Source organism: Alosa alosa, chromosome 7 (genome assembly GCF_017589495.1).
Source record: "Alosa alosa isolate M-15738 ecotype Scorff River chromosome 7, AALO_Geno_1.1, whole genome shotgun sequence".
Classification (NCBI taxonomy): domain Eukaryota; kingdom Metazoa; phylum Chordata; class Actinopteri; order Clupeiformes; family Clupeidae; genus Alosa; species Alosa alosa.
This window is the reverse complement of record NC_063195.1, coordinates 12,574,511-12,590,161: the sequence shown is the minus strand read 5'-3', so window position 1 is coordinate 12,590,161 and position 15,651 is coordinate 12,574,511.

The following is a 15,651-nucleotide window of genomic DNA, read 5'->3' as shown; positions in this document are numbered from 1 at the left end:
ATTTTGTTTTCTGAGCACACATTTCAGCCCCCCATGAAAGCAATTCACAACCACGACCTGCCAAAAAAAGACCACGAGCCTGTGTTAGCCATAGGAATTCAAAGTGATAGCAGCAAATGCATCAATATGTCTAAAAAGGTTAATATTTATTCAGTATCCTTTATAATGGTTGGACTTGTGGAACATTTTAATGATGGTGTTTCACCAGTCAGTTTAGTTGAACTTAAAGGATCTTTGGTTGAACTTCAATAAGGTTTAGAGAGGTTATGAATGGTTCACTGGTTATGACTGATAATGATCACACATAATCATAATGAGTATATATATATATATATAAAATAAAAGTATCCAAGGTGTTTAGTCATTTCTCAGCAGGTACAACATTTAAGTGGAACTTCATTGAAAGAAAAATGCCAATACAGTGCTTAACAATAATAGGCCTATTAAATTGACATGGTGTCATTTTTCCTAAAGGTAGCTATAAAAAATTCATAACTGGAGTGGTTTGCAACAAACTAGGCTACAAAACATGATGTCATTTGAAATTCATTGAGGGAGATAGGCCTATACGGCTTGTATCAGCGATTTCAGACAGAAAAAAGGCCCAAACATAAATTATGTTTTTTTTCTAAACAAAGTTTGGGAGGAGCCGGGATGATTGACAGCAATTAACTCACCCACTGCCGCCGCGGGTAGGCCTATTTAAGCCGACCTCCTTTTCCATACATCACACGCCTCCGACGTTCATGAAATCAACCAGTCCGTGTATCGTTTTGCTAAAGACAAAACATGGAACTGGAAATCCACGCCCTCTTCCAGTGATCTGGAAGACAACCCGTCCGCCAACACCGACACCCAGGGCCCTCCGGCTGGGCGAAAATAATCCTTATCGTTCCCCTCACCGCCAGCGTAGGAACCCAGGACGCAGGGTCGCAGAAGGTGCTCCTCTCCTGCCCGTGCAAGGGGCAGTATTTCCCGCCAGCAGCCTCAACTCATGGGGCAGCACCAGGACCCAGCGCCAGCAAGCGGCGACCCTACCCACTGGACAGTGGCTACGCATCCGCAGCACTCTCCATTCCCGCTGCATGTCCGCTCCGTAGGTCGGATAGGAAGTCCATCTCCTCCGCCTGCTAGCGCAGTCGGGATAGCCCGGCCTTTAAGCCCTCCGCTCCCTCACTTTGTTTCCTCCCCGACCAGGAAGCAAGCTGCTCTTTCTGGCATCCCGGGCGCGTTCCTTCCGCCGGCCCATTCAGCCTAGACCGGCACACACCACCAGCCACCCCGCGAACCGGGCACGCCGACAGAACCTTCCGGCACCACACGCTTCAGAGCGTATCATTCCGCTGCTTCAGCCACAGCCACTGCCACGCCAGCTCAGGCCCCATTCCCCGCCGCATCTCCGCCCGATTTCTGGTCCAACCCCCACTTCTCCAGGCGGCCCGTAGCGACAGCGCCGCTTCTCCCCCCACCCTTCTTTCCCTCCCCATCCACCTCCCCTAGCCAGGACTCGGTCCAGGGGCCCCCCACCTCCAGTCGTTCCAGCGACTGCTCCCTCCCTCCCCCTTTCCCCTCCCCTTTCCATTCGGGAGCCACGTCTGTACAGCACGCCTCAACTCACAAAGCGTCAGTTAGAAGAGTCACCTCGTAGCTCCCCATCTCTCTTATGAGTTAAGCGAGCACCTGGTCTCAGCCGGGCGCCCGATGGCGACAGCGTCGCTATTCCCCCTAACCCTCTCCTCCCCGTCCCACTTCCCCCGCGACCCTGTCCCAGGTTGCTCCACTTCGGTGGCGTCAGCAACCGCCTCCCTCCCTCCCCCTTTTCTCCCTTCCCATCTCTTCCCCGGGTTCCCTAGACCAGGCCTCCCGCGGCAGCTGGTCATCATCAGCACTCAGCGAGTGCTTGAGGACCACGACGTCCCACGCCCGCTGCAAAACTATTCTTTAGCCACAGCACAGGCCCTGCCACCGCCTCCTCACGCTGCAGCATTCGAACCACCACCCGTCTGGCGTCCCACCAGGAACCTCATCTTGTCAGAGATTCAGAAGCTTTCGGCTCCAGAGGCGGACCGTGCCCTACTCCAATCCTCAGCTTTTTGGAGACCATCTTCCTATAAACCACCCCTCAGCTATCTTCAGCCCATCACGGGCCCGACCTAGCCCTCCAAGCCCTCACACCCCGGACCATGCAGTCCTACTGGGACTGCTTGGTGGTGCTTCAAACAGTTTTCCATGCAAAGCACTCACTACCATTTCCCAGTTTCTGATGCAGTCACCATATCATCATTTATCACCTATGCCCACACTTCACCGGGGATCAAAGTCTCTTCCATTAGAGTCTACCTAGCTGGCATTCATTTAGCCTACAAACTCTCCTCCACGGCTCAATGCCCTTCCTTCTCTGACACCAGGATAGGCTTGTTAATCAAAGGTATCCGTAGGCAACAGCCAGTCCCCCAAGACTCCCGCCTTCCCATTACCTCAAGCATTCGCCACCTGCCTCGCTTCCCTTCGCCAAGGGTTCATATCACCGCATTCGATTCCACCATCTCCGTTATGTTTCTACTGGCCTTTTTTTGGGCTGCTGAGATGTAGCGAAGTTTACATGCCCTTCGCTCTCTTCATTCCCGATGTCCAATTGCATCGCAGATCTAGAGCAGCTAGACCAAGACACCATTCGATTTACCATCAAACAGAATAAAACCGATCAGTTCGAAAAGGACACTCCATATTCATTTTAACTCAGCCTTTCCAATACCTATCTCACTACATCTCATACCGGTCAGCTCAAGCTTCGTCTACTAGCCCGCTCTTCATGTCAGACGAAGGGCTACCCATCACTCGCCACAGATTCCAGACACTCTTAAAAAAAACATTCTAGTCAAATCTGGTTTTCCCCGCTGATGCTTAGTCCGCACACTCCTTCAGGATAGGAGCTGCCACAACAGCTGCGCTCAACGGCTTATCGGGCAACAAATTAAAATACTGGGCGTTGGTCCTCGGATGCCTACCAGTCTTACATTCGCTCCAATCTGGCGGTTCAATGACTCGCTCAGCAAGCACTTATGTAGTTGGTAGCGGCCTTTCTCTGTGATCTTTTGGGGTGCAAGCGGTCATCGCTCTATCGCGATGTCCGCTCCAGGCACTCCAGGACCACGGACAGCTACCTTGCCAAACACGCACTTCTCCCATACATTCTAGTCTAGCTGAAGCAATCATATAGAAGGGCGAACTAGTGAAATTATGTTTTTCTAAACAAAGTTCGGGAGGAGCCTTCCGGATGATTGACAGCAATTAATCACCCACTGCTGCCGCAGGGGTAGGCCTATTTAAGCCGACCTCCTTTTCCATACGTCACCACGCCCGGCGTTCACGAAATCATCCCCCTCCTCCCCTACTCCTCCATTTCACCAACTGCCCTGTTACTCCTTACTCCTCCTTACATCGGGGTGCAAGCGGTCATCGCTCTATCGCGATGTCCGCTCCAGGCACTCCAGGACCACGGACAGCTACCTTGCCAAACACGCACTTCTCCCATACATTCTAGTCTAGCTGAAGCAATCATATAGAAGGGCGAACTAGTGAAATAGATAGATACATAGATAGATACTTTGTTGATCCCCAGGGGAAATTCAAGGTCTCAGTAGCATACAGACAACACACACACATTCACTAACAGCAGAAAAAGTAACTAAAAGTATAAAATATAAAAACACAACTAAGCAATAAGGACAGTAGAAGATAAAGAATATACTAAATATACTAAAATACACATTATACTAACTAACACATAGGGCCCTATCATGACATTCTAAAGTGCATCGTCACTTTCGTCAAAAGTCTATTCAAATTTAGTAGGATGTCCAGTTCACATTGGGAGGGGTTTAGCTATCAAAAGTGGATGCGCGTGGTAACAAGGTGTTCCTAGGTCTTTTAATCAGTCATATGGGTGTGTTTGGGGCGTAACATCATTTTAAACCAATGAGAATGACATCTGTCATTCCCTTTATGGCCTACGCGCGATATGTCAAATAAATGCATCGGTATTTTCGATTTCAACGGCGCATTTGAAGGAGGCTGCTTAAGAGACCCGTATGGAATAGTCATTCTTAAACCATGCTTTACTAAAACCTAGCATAGCCTTCACACATTTGCACTCGTCTATTATTTGAAATCATTGGCAAAGTGAAACTAACTTCACCAAGGAGTCAGTCAACGACAAGACAGTTATATGCAGTTACTTTCCCTATTGACTGGCAACACTTACCCTAATTTTGCTCAAATGACTGAATAAAACAACATTTATCCTGCAGAGGAGTTGCTTATATCTCGTGACAGTCGTCTTCAGCTGTGCTCCATAATGTGTCTCTCGCCTCTCCCTAATCACTTTTAATCGTCATTACCAATTTGCAAATGATGGTGAATAACTACTCATTATGAGATGTACTGTATTTCGTAATATCTTTGTTCTAATTATGTTTCCCATTGTAATCGTGCAATTTGTAATGCTTTGCATGGTCGTGCGCTGGTGTGCGTTCATGAATGATAGAAGGATGGTGCGTGCACCTGTCAATATGACTGGTGACATGCGCCCTTAAAATAGCATATGAACAACTCGCCATTGACTTCTGACCAGGTTTAGGTGGTGTATGATAGCGATTTTTAGACAACGCGCTAGGCCCCTCCCTAGGTTGTTAATTGCCACACCCCTGGGCGCAATGCTTAAAAAATAAACGTGCAAAATACCGAATTCAACTTTGCGCGGGTGAATAACGAGTATTACGCCATGCGCTGGGTACCCAAAATACAGCCCTTAATCTAAATCAATTCTAAAAACAGTATCCACATAGTGGTGATTAATCAATCTAGAGGCGCTTGCAATGACTGAGGTAGGGACTGAGCCTGTGATTCTCTGTGCATAGTAAGGTAAGGTAAGGTGCTCTGTGTGAGTGAGTGTCATGGTGATAGTGCAATGGTGATAGTGATCATGGTGATAATGCAAATGAGTAAGTCCAACAGTGCAACAGTGCAAGAGTAAAGTCTATATATCTATATATCTATATATATATATACCTATTTTAAGATTTTTATTTGTATAAGTGTGGCCACAGTTCGACTGTGGCATGGAGGGAGGGGTTAAGCATATGTGCTAATGTGCTAATATAGCACGCAAACAGTGAGGCAGAAAGACAGTGGTAAAAGTGGCTAGTGGTAAAAAGTGGCTAGAGGACAGACAGTATCCAAACATAGAGGGGGTGAAGAGGCAGACAGACTATGCAGAGAAGTCTATCTCTCCTCTTCCCTTAAGTGAAGCATTGAACAGTTCAATGGCCCTGGGGACAAATTACTTCCTCAGTCTGTCTGTTGTGCAAGGCAGTGAGCGAAGTCTCCAGCTGATCAGGCTCTTCTGCTTAACAATAGTGCTGTGGAGTGGGTGACACTCATTGTCCAAGATGTTGATCAGTTTGTTCAGGGTCCTTTTGTCAGATATTGAAGTGATGCACTCCAGTTCAGCTCCCACTACAGAGCCAGCTTTCCTTACCAGCCTGTCAATTCGCCCCACATCCTTCTTCCTTGTGCTTCCTCCCCAGCATACCACTGCATAGAAGAGGACGCTGGCAACAACAGACTGGTAGAACATCCTGAGGAGCTTGCTGCACACATTGAAGGACCACAGCCTCCTCAGGAAGTACAGCCTGCTCTGCCCTTTTCTTGCATCAGTGTTGGCTGACCAGTCCAGTTTATTGTCCAGGTGGAGACCCAGATACTTGTAGGTGCTTACCACCTCCACATTGACCTCATCAATGGGGACTGGTAGCAGAGTGGGCTTAGACCTGTGGAAATCCACCACCATCTCCTTGGTCTTTGAAGTGTTGAGTTGGAGATGATTGAGTTTGCAATTCTGGCTGCTTAACATACCATTTCAATGCAGTTTGGAAGGGACAGAAATACAGAAAAACAGAGCAAGCAGCAACCCTCATCTATCTGAGGACTAAGCTAAAGTATCTATTTTGTAAGTTAATGTAAAACAGATAAGTTGGTCAAAGAACTGTACGCTCATATTCAGCTCATTAAAGTGTAAGCTCATTAAAGCATGTTTAGACACACACATTTACACTTAGGCATACTACACATGATTTTAAAAACAGTCAGGTCTGACTTTGTGGTGCTCAGAAATGGAATTAGTTTAATCTTAATTCATGTGATGAAGGACTTTGAACGAAGTTTGACATGTTTCAGTGCTGAGTAAGGTTAACACTAAATATTTGAATATTTTACTACTAGTAATATATTTTTCATTACCATTATGGCAAGCAATAGGCTAGGCCTACCTCATTTGTACGTTGCTACCTGCAAATCATGAGCAAGTGAGAGAGACTATTATACTTTCTTGCCCTCTACATCACGGTCATAGCGATCCTATTTATATAAAACAACTTTAGGCCTCCTTTTAAAGGGTAGGCCTATCCCTTTTCACTACATGGATTAGCTGCCACATACGTGAAGAGAACGAGTGGAGATTGAGAAACATCCAACGCAATGCCTTGGTAGGCCTAATGTTATTTGGTTGGATTTTGTAGCCTAGTCACTGCAAATTTAACACCCTCGTTTCTATTAAACTGGAAACAATTGAACCAGGAGACTTTGCCAAATATTTGTTACTATGTGTAAGAGTAGCCTAGGCTACGTTACATTGACACCATGTAGGCTAACGTTAACGTAATGCTCTGAATTTGCGGCCAACATCAAATCCATAGTTCTAACTATTTGATCGCCAAGTCAAACAACAGACATACATAGACATCAATTTTAGGAAAAGGGTTAATGTTGACCGGTCTTCAGCTATTTTGGTACGGTTTATTACACATCCAGAAGAATGCATTTGAGTCGTCTGGGATCTGTGTGTCTCATGGCTGTTGACTGAGTTGACTTGTTGTCACCTCATTGTTTGTGATCGCCATGTGGGGGAGGGGTGCAATATCCAGTGATGGTGGGGGTACGATAGCCTGTGATGATGGAGGTGAGTGTTGCACTGGTATTGAGGGGGGGTGGGGGCTGGGGGACGACCACCTCCTTGAATGATCACATTCATCTAATCTTTCCTAACGATCCGCTAGCTGCCTGCCTCATAAGCAGGCCGTCAAAAAAAACGCGTCTCTGTAGGCAGCCTAGGCTCCGAGATCTGTCCACAAAAACAATTGCGACCAACAACAAGTGTTGCCAACCACTCAAAGGCGAAATAAAGTGTTCCAACCAATTTGAGAGATTTTAAATTGCACGGGAGGGAGTAGCGAGCTAGCTCTCTGTTTTGTTTGAACATCAACAGAAGTGAAGTTCAGCCGTATTATCGCTGATACAACCTTTAAGCACCATCTGAAGTAGCCTAAACATTACCATTTTGTTCATGTTGAGCGCACGGTCTGCGTAGAACTTGGTAATGGCATCAAGGAGGTTTTCTGCAGGGCATCCTGAAAGCTGAATGATTCCAGCAAAAACTGTCTTAACTGAAATCAGTTTGCTTCCGAAACGTAATGTAAAGCACAAGCATTGTGCCATATGATCGTGTATACTGGACTGATAACATGGACATTTTGGTGTTAATTGCTAGCATCACATTGTCGATTAATAATTTTATTTGTTTAGGGTCGGATTGGCTCTTAGAATTCATCTCTCTCGGGATTCATTAATTTCGGGGAGAATTAGATCGATAGAGTTCCCATGTCTAAGTCTCAATGTTTTCAATGTGTCTACATGAACTTTCTGTGTCAGATAATCAAGATTAGGTAATCAAGCTTCCACTCAGACCAATTTTTCCCACGAGCGAACTCCTTTCGCGTTTGCCTCCGAGCAGAATTTGCAGATCACGTCACTCCTTTCGTAAATATGTCTGAAAGTTTTTTCCTACCTGGACCATCTTTTGTGTCAATTTGGAGTATTTAATCTAGCCACTCATGTTTAAACGTTACGCAGACCTTTTTCTGGGGCATCTGCTCTGCCTTTTCGCCATGGTAGCCTACTGCATAACTGCTGGAGCAGGGCTTGCCTAATCTGAGTACCCAGAAGTTCGCATCATAGGGCCTGCCTGGAGTAGCCTAAAGGATACTTTGTATGTAAACATTCTAAAGTACATCCAGCTTGGTTGTCAGACATGTCAGTATTTTAAATGTTTATTACCTAGCCTACATCGCCTTTGATGCTCAGATTTTTAACCCCTGAAAAAAAAATCGTTTGTGTGGTCTGAAAAATGTCTTGTGGGTCTGAAAAAAAATCTATTCTTGCCGGCCACCGACTGGCCTGTGCTGACGTTGTACAAGAGCTTAGAGGGAACATTGCTTGGGACAAACACTGTCTAGGTTTGCGAGATCTTGAGTTTTTTTGCGAGATCCCGAGTTTCTTTTGCGAGATCTCGAGTTTTTTTTGCGAGATCTTGACTTTCTTTTGCAAGATCTCGAGTTTCTTTTGCGAGATCTCAAGTTTCGTTTGCGAGATCTTGACTTTCTTTTGCAAGATCTTGAGTTTCTTTTGCGAGATATTTACTTTCTTTTGCGAGATATTTACTTTATTTTGCGAGATATTGACTTTCTTTTGCGAGATCGAGTTTCTTTTGTGAAATCTTGACTTTCTTTTGCGAGTCTCGCAAATCCATCAATGCATTATGAGAACCACTAGAAATGTTCCGGAGAGCTTTAGCCACTGGAATTAGGTTGCAGTTCCTTATTTTGGCATCTGCGTTGGTCTGAGGTTGCGTTCCACACTGACTGACAAGCCAACCTAGTCAGGGTGCGATTTGTGAAAAAATCTGAGGAGGGATGTGTCATCGCTTCTACACATCACTCCATCAACAGCCATTATGGCCTAGATATACGCACGCAGCACAGGCGAGCACAGGCTACCAGGAGAAACACCAACCAATTCAGATCAATTAGTTAAAATAATATAGATGAACCATACAATTGCAAGCAACCATGCCACAGCGGGCTACTGTATTAATGTCATCATTGTCCTACCGTATCCTCAAACTCGTCTGTTGCCTGAACGTGAAGCCAAGAACCATAGGCCAACCTTTTTTGCATTCTCTCCCTCTTTTTTTGTATTTTCTATCCTCTGTTTATGTTCTTTTTTTCTGGCTACCAAATTTGTCTATAGACATTTTTCCACTGGTTTAGCCTACCAAGCATACGCGTAGCCACGGCCGGGCCTGTCTAATTGTCAGTCTTGCCCGTCCAATTAGAGGGCTTTCCTTCATTTACATTCACCATCTAAAAAAGGGGGAGGGGTAACTTTTGATACATTTTTAAAAATAAATCGTTATCAGCCAATAGGGAAACCGCCAGAAACAACAAGCAACAACACTTTAAGCTGGTAAGTGAGAAACATCAATGAATGCACTTAATGCAGAATCACCACAGAAAGCGTTTAGTTGATTATTTATTTAATTGTTTATTTTCCCGTTGCGTCTCTTTCAGTGATTTCGCAGACAATGACACTGCACTGAAGCTCTCCGGAACGTGGTTCTCATATGCATTGATGGATTTGCGAGATCTCGCAAAACAAACTCAATATCTCGCAAAACAAACTGAAGATCTCGTAAAAGAACCTCAAGATCTCGCAAAAGAAAGTCAATATCTCGCAAAAGAAACTCAAGATCTCGCAAAGAATCTCGAGATCTCGAAAAAACAAACTCAATGACTAGCAAAAGAAAGTCAAGATCTCGTAAAAGAAACTCGAGATCTCACAAAAGAAACTTGAGATCTCGCAAAACAAACTCAAGATCTCACAAACCTAGTCAGTGTTTGACCCAAGTACAGTACATACCTTTTCTCATTTTTTTTACCTTCTTTTTTTTTCATGTCACCTCTGTGTTTCACTCTGATATGCTTGAAATATCGTAACTGTATTTATTTTTACCTCTCTCTCTCTCTCTCTCACAAACACACAGATACACACACACACACACACACACATATATATGAACGCACAGGCACAGACACATACACACACAGACACCAGTTTTTTTCCCTTGCTACATTTGTATTTCACTCTATCAAACTGATATGCTGAAATATCATAACTGTATTTATTTTTTACCTCATCAACAGCTCACAGACCAAATAGGCCTCTGTCCTCAGCAAGAAAACCAAGAGTGGTAATGAGTAACAGAGTATTTTTATAATACTACAATATCAACTATCTTAATCATTATTTAATTTCAATACACAATTTCCTGTAATATGCAGTGCATTTCAGTTCCAGAGGGTTACTGTTTCCTGAAAAAGATCATAACATTTCATGTTTTGAAAGCATTATTATTGATAGAATTATAGATACAAACTGTTATTCCTATAGGAAACTGCTGACTATGAAAATTATCCACAAGACTCCAACACCATCCAAAGCCTGAACCCCAACACCACCCAATCTGATGCAGTTTACCAAAGCATGAAACCCAACATCACCCAACCTGATGCAGTCTACCAAAGCATAAAACCCAACACCACCCAACCTGATGCAGTTTACCAGAGGATGAACCCCAACACCACCCAATCTGATGCAGTTTACCAGAGGATGAACCCCAACACCACCCAATCTGATGCAGTTTACCAAAGCATGAAACCCAACACCACCCAACCTGATGCAGTTTACCAGAGGATGAACCCCAACATCACCCAACCTGATGCAGTCTACCAAAGCATGAAACCCAACACCACCCAACCTGATGCAGTTTACCAGAGCATGAAACCCAACACCACCCAACCTGATGCAGTCTACCAGAGGATGAACCCCAACATCACCCAACCTGATGCAGTCTACCAAAGCATGAAACCCAACACCACCCAACCTGATGCAGTTTACCAGAGGATGAACCCCAACATCACCCAACCTGATGCAGTCTACCAAAGCATGAAACCCAACACCACCCAACCTGATGCAGTTTACCAGAGCATGAAACCCAACACCACCCAACCTGATGCAGTTTACCAGAGGATGAACCCCAACATCACCCAACCTGATGCAGTCTACCAAAGCATGAAACCCAACACCACCCAACCTGATGCAGTTTACCAGAGCATGAAACCCAACACCACCCAACCTGATGCAGTTTACCAGAGCATGAACCCCAACACCACCCAACCTGAAACAGTTCCCAAAGCCTGATCCCCAACACCACTTAAACTGATGCCATAGACCAACCTGTTGCAGTTTACCAGAGCCTCATGGCAAGGAGTGGACAGCAGTGCCTAACGACATCAAGTGGATTTCATTAGGTAGCATTCAGTTTGTTCTGAATTAAATATTTAAAGAAGCCCTATGCAGGTCTGGTTATTCCTTTGCTGTTTCTAGGTTTTCGCCTGATTTGGGCTCGCATTTTCAGCTTCGGTAGCAAGTGACTGATACGCTAAACCCCACTAGCTAGCGAGCTAGCCATCAATAAACCAAGCTAAACACATAGGGCTCACAATAAAACGAGCAAACACATTGTTCAAGAGACTATCAAATCACATTACAAAAACGAATTCACCCAAGGGTAGGCTACTTACAATTTCAACAGCAACAAAGCCAAATCGGAGTCCGTTTTGCAGTCTTCTTAGAAACTACAATCTGACTACATTTTCGAGTATTTCCGCCGAGTTACATCCGGATGTGTTCGGACCGTGACCAGAAAGTTGCATATTCGTTTTTTCCATGGAGAAGCACTAGGGGGAGACGAAGCACCCACCAAACGACCCAAAAAGTGTTGTAGAACCATCAGAACGACTCTCAACCTGCATAAGTAAGGTCATTTTTGTTAAAATGCATAGGGCCTCTTTAAATAATGTACAATGTACTGATGTACAATAAAGCACAAATGCACTGATTTTTCCTCTTTATTGTTAGTTCTGCTTCAACCGCCAGTATGTTTTGGCCTTCTAAAGTTCACATGTTATTACCTAATAACCTCTGTAGAGGGTGTCATTGTTCATTCATTTGTTTCATGCAAACACACCCCTACAAATGTCTGTCTTTGATATGCATGTCTGCCTGTGTCCTGTCCAAGTCTAATCTCAACTCAATTTTGATGTATTGTACATTTAGACCAAAACACATCCTCTATTCATATAGTTTCTTATGATCCATCGATTGTAAATTGTAAATAGCCTATTGTATAATAAAAGTAATACACAGGATATCCTATCATGGTTTTCATTGTGTGTGTGTGTGTGTGTGTGTGTGTGTGTGTGTTTATGTGTGTGTGTACGTGTGCACGTGCATGCATGCATGTGCGTGTGTGTGTGTCATTAACAGATCTCTTCCCCTTAAATAGCCTGTGGTTTAACTGAAGGCCCCTGCAGCTAAAGGACAGAGCAGAGCTGCATCAGTAGCAGTGTGGTCAGAACCATGTGGTTTTTAGTTTAACTGAAGCTTCCTGCAGTCACACAATGTATCCAGAGACACACTCTCTCTCTCACTCTCTCTCTCTCGCTCTGTCTCTCTTTCTCTGTGTTTCTCTTTGACTGGGTTGTTATTTGGTTAGCAGGGCTGTGCACAATTCGAATTGCTTCCTGTTTGCTACTCAATTGAAATGCAAGTGAAATTCGAGAATTGAATTGGAATTTAAGAGCCAGTTTCAATTCAATTCTGGAATTTTGCACAAGCCTGTTGGTTAGAATGAATAAAGTAGCAGTGTTGCAAACAGTGTCGTTTCATTGGTGTTTACCCCTGGAAATGGTGTCACTGGCGATTATTAGACTCCTCTTCATGAAGATAAACATGTGCTGGAAAGAACAGCAGCTATTTCCCCACATCCACTTGTGACAACGAAGGCTCAAGACACAGAGCGACAACAGACATGACAAATAGTAACAGCTAGTGTGTTACCAGTCAGACATCAGAGAGAGAGAGAGATAGAGAGAGATAAACTGAGAGAGCAAGGTGCAGAGTGTTGTGTTTGTGAAAGTAGACTAGCGGTCTAGTGGCTGCACATAAATAAAAGGTGTGAGAGCCGATAGACGCGCTTCAGAACAACAGAGAGGAAAAGACAGAGAGACAGAGACAAACATTGTTAGATAGAGAGAAAAGGAGAGAGCGGAATTAGGGAACAGTAAAATGAGTGGAGGCAGGGGTACAGAGACCTACTTCAAAATAAGGACAACAAAGAGACAGATGAGGTCAGTGAGAGAGAGTGAGTCAGTGACAATTGTCTAAGTCAGTGAATTGTTTAGTAAAGACAGGAAATACACAACAGAGATGGTAGTGGCCACCTCTCAGGGTGACTGAACCAATCAGGCGTCACGTTTCATCAAGAAGGACTCTCCTCAGCTCAGGCAGGAGGACTGGGGGACATCATCACCAGGCGATCTGGACATTGAGCTGATGAGACCATAAAATACCATTCTGTGGCAAAGCAAAGGTGAGCTGGATGGAGAGAGTTGAAAGAAAAGTCACATAACGGTTTGAAAGCAGACATCTGTAACATTTCTTTTTTTTAAATTGTTTCAGACTTTATATATATATTTGATTCATGATGTATGTGATGATTGTTGGTCAGATATACTGTAGAGTCCTACTGTGTGAGACTGCTATTGGTTAAATCAGCGAGGAAGAAGACTTACAGTACCTCTGAAATGAAAACCTCCATCAAGTTCACACTCCTCTCCCTTACTGGTAAGAGATTTCATTTTGCATGATATTGTTTGGAGACGGAGAGCATGTGTTGGTGTGTTTAAGGTGTGTGCCTCATTTTGAACTTGACTGTTTGTGTGTGTATATGTGTGTGTGTGTGTGTGGCTATACATAGTAGCTGGCTAATATGGATGAGGTATGAATGCACTGCATGGTACACTCTCTCTCTCTGTGTTGAGCTGTGTATTGTGCGTCCGAATGACTGAATGTATGTTGCGATTGTCTGATGTATGCATTGAGTATCTGAGCAGCCTGATTGACGTAACTGAGTTTGATTTTGTTTATGAATTTGTCTGTTTCCTTTTATGTTTGCTACCTGCCTGGAAGGAGACAATTTGTGTGAGTCTTTCTCAGAAAGATTAACACAGACACTCAAGCCACATGATGTACTTGCTAACGTTGCTTAGCTAAAATATGGCATGGTATAGCCACACATTTCAACTTCACCCGCCACCTACACACGTTGTTACTGTACTTAAGTAAATTTCCACATATTTGTACTTTACTTAAGTAGAATCTATAGTGCATACTTTTACTTTGTTACATTTTGCAGCAATTATCTGTACTTTTACTCCGCTACATTTCTACAATACCATCGTACCTTTTTACGTTACATTTTGTTCTCTTTGACAAACACATTTTTTTTACCAGGTTGCTACCAAAGATCGCTATGTGCCCCGCTTCTAAATCTTTTAAACATAGGCTTATAGTCTAGACCAGGTAATGAGTGAGCTAGTAGCCATCTGCATTTGGTAGGCTATATTCACCAGACCCATGGCTACACTGGACATGCAACTGTGTTCTGTGCCCTGAGCATATGCTTGCCTTTCTCTGTCTATTATCTGCAGCGTTAGGGCCTCCTCTCCGATGAGATTGCTAGTCTGCGGAGCAGCGAAGTTACAGGCTATGCCGATGCTTCTGTCACACGTCTGATCATTTGCTGCACAAATGAATGGTAGACTATTATAGAACCGCTGTCCAAAAAAAAAACTAAACATGTTCCAGATTAAAATATTTGGTAACACTTGACGATATCGACATAAGAGTGACACTGTCATGAACACAACTCTAACCCTAACTCTAACTCTAACCCTATCCCACTCTAACTCTAACCCTAAACCTAACCCTAATCCGTTATGATAAAAACCGAATGACACTTAATGACAGAAGTGCTATGTCATAAATGTTTATGACTTGTTTATGACACGTTCATGAGAGTGTCATGTCACCCTTATGTTGATACTGTCAAGTAAAGTGTGACCAAATATTTCTTAATTGTGTGATCAAATAAAGAGGCATAGCCTACAATTGGGGGGTAGTAATGTGAGCACTCATTCAATGTCTATGCACGTCTGTGCAAGTGAAACGGAACCTTATCATAAAGACACCTTTCTAAACAACTTTTCTGTTCAATCAGAATTGGCATTACAATCAACCGAACGTTTCCCTTGTCTACCGCGTTAAACTTCAGGCTCTCGTGTTTTGCTGAATGATATTTGACTCAGCAGATCACCCTAGATAACCAGAATTAGTCTCAAAATTAGATTTAGTTTCAAAAGCTATCGGTTTGAGTCTCCTAAACTGCCGGCGTCGTGTACATGCAAGGCGTAACCATTAACAAAACCTCACCGGTTTCACAAAAACCGGCGTCGTGTGCACGGCCCCTGAAACCGATAGCTTTTGAAACCGGCTTCCGAAGTGGGAACTTTTGAAACCGCCGGCTAACTTTTCGTGTAGGCGCCTGTAGGTCGGGAAGCCGGCAACTTTATGACAACATAGCCCCACCTCTCAACAGCCACGGCACTCGACCTGACATGTTGCTTGTCAAAACAAACCAAACCATTTATTTGTCATATTAAAATGTTATTCTTTCCCCTGTCATGATTTAGGCTATGTGCACAATGTAGCCTATCAACCTTTAGTGGCTAAGTTAGAAGCACACATTAGCTTAACTTAGTTAAACATTAGCTTACTGTTAGTGTTTTCTCCAGT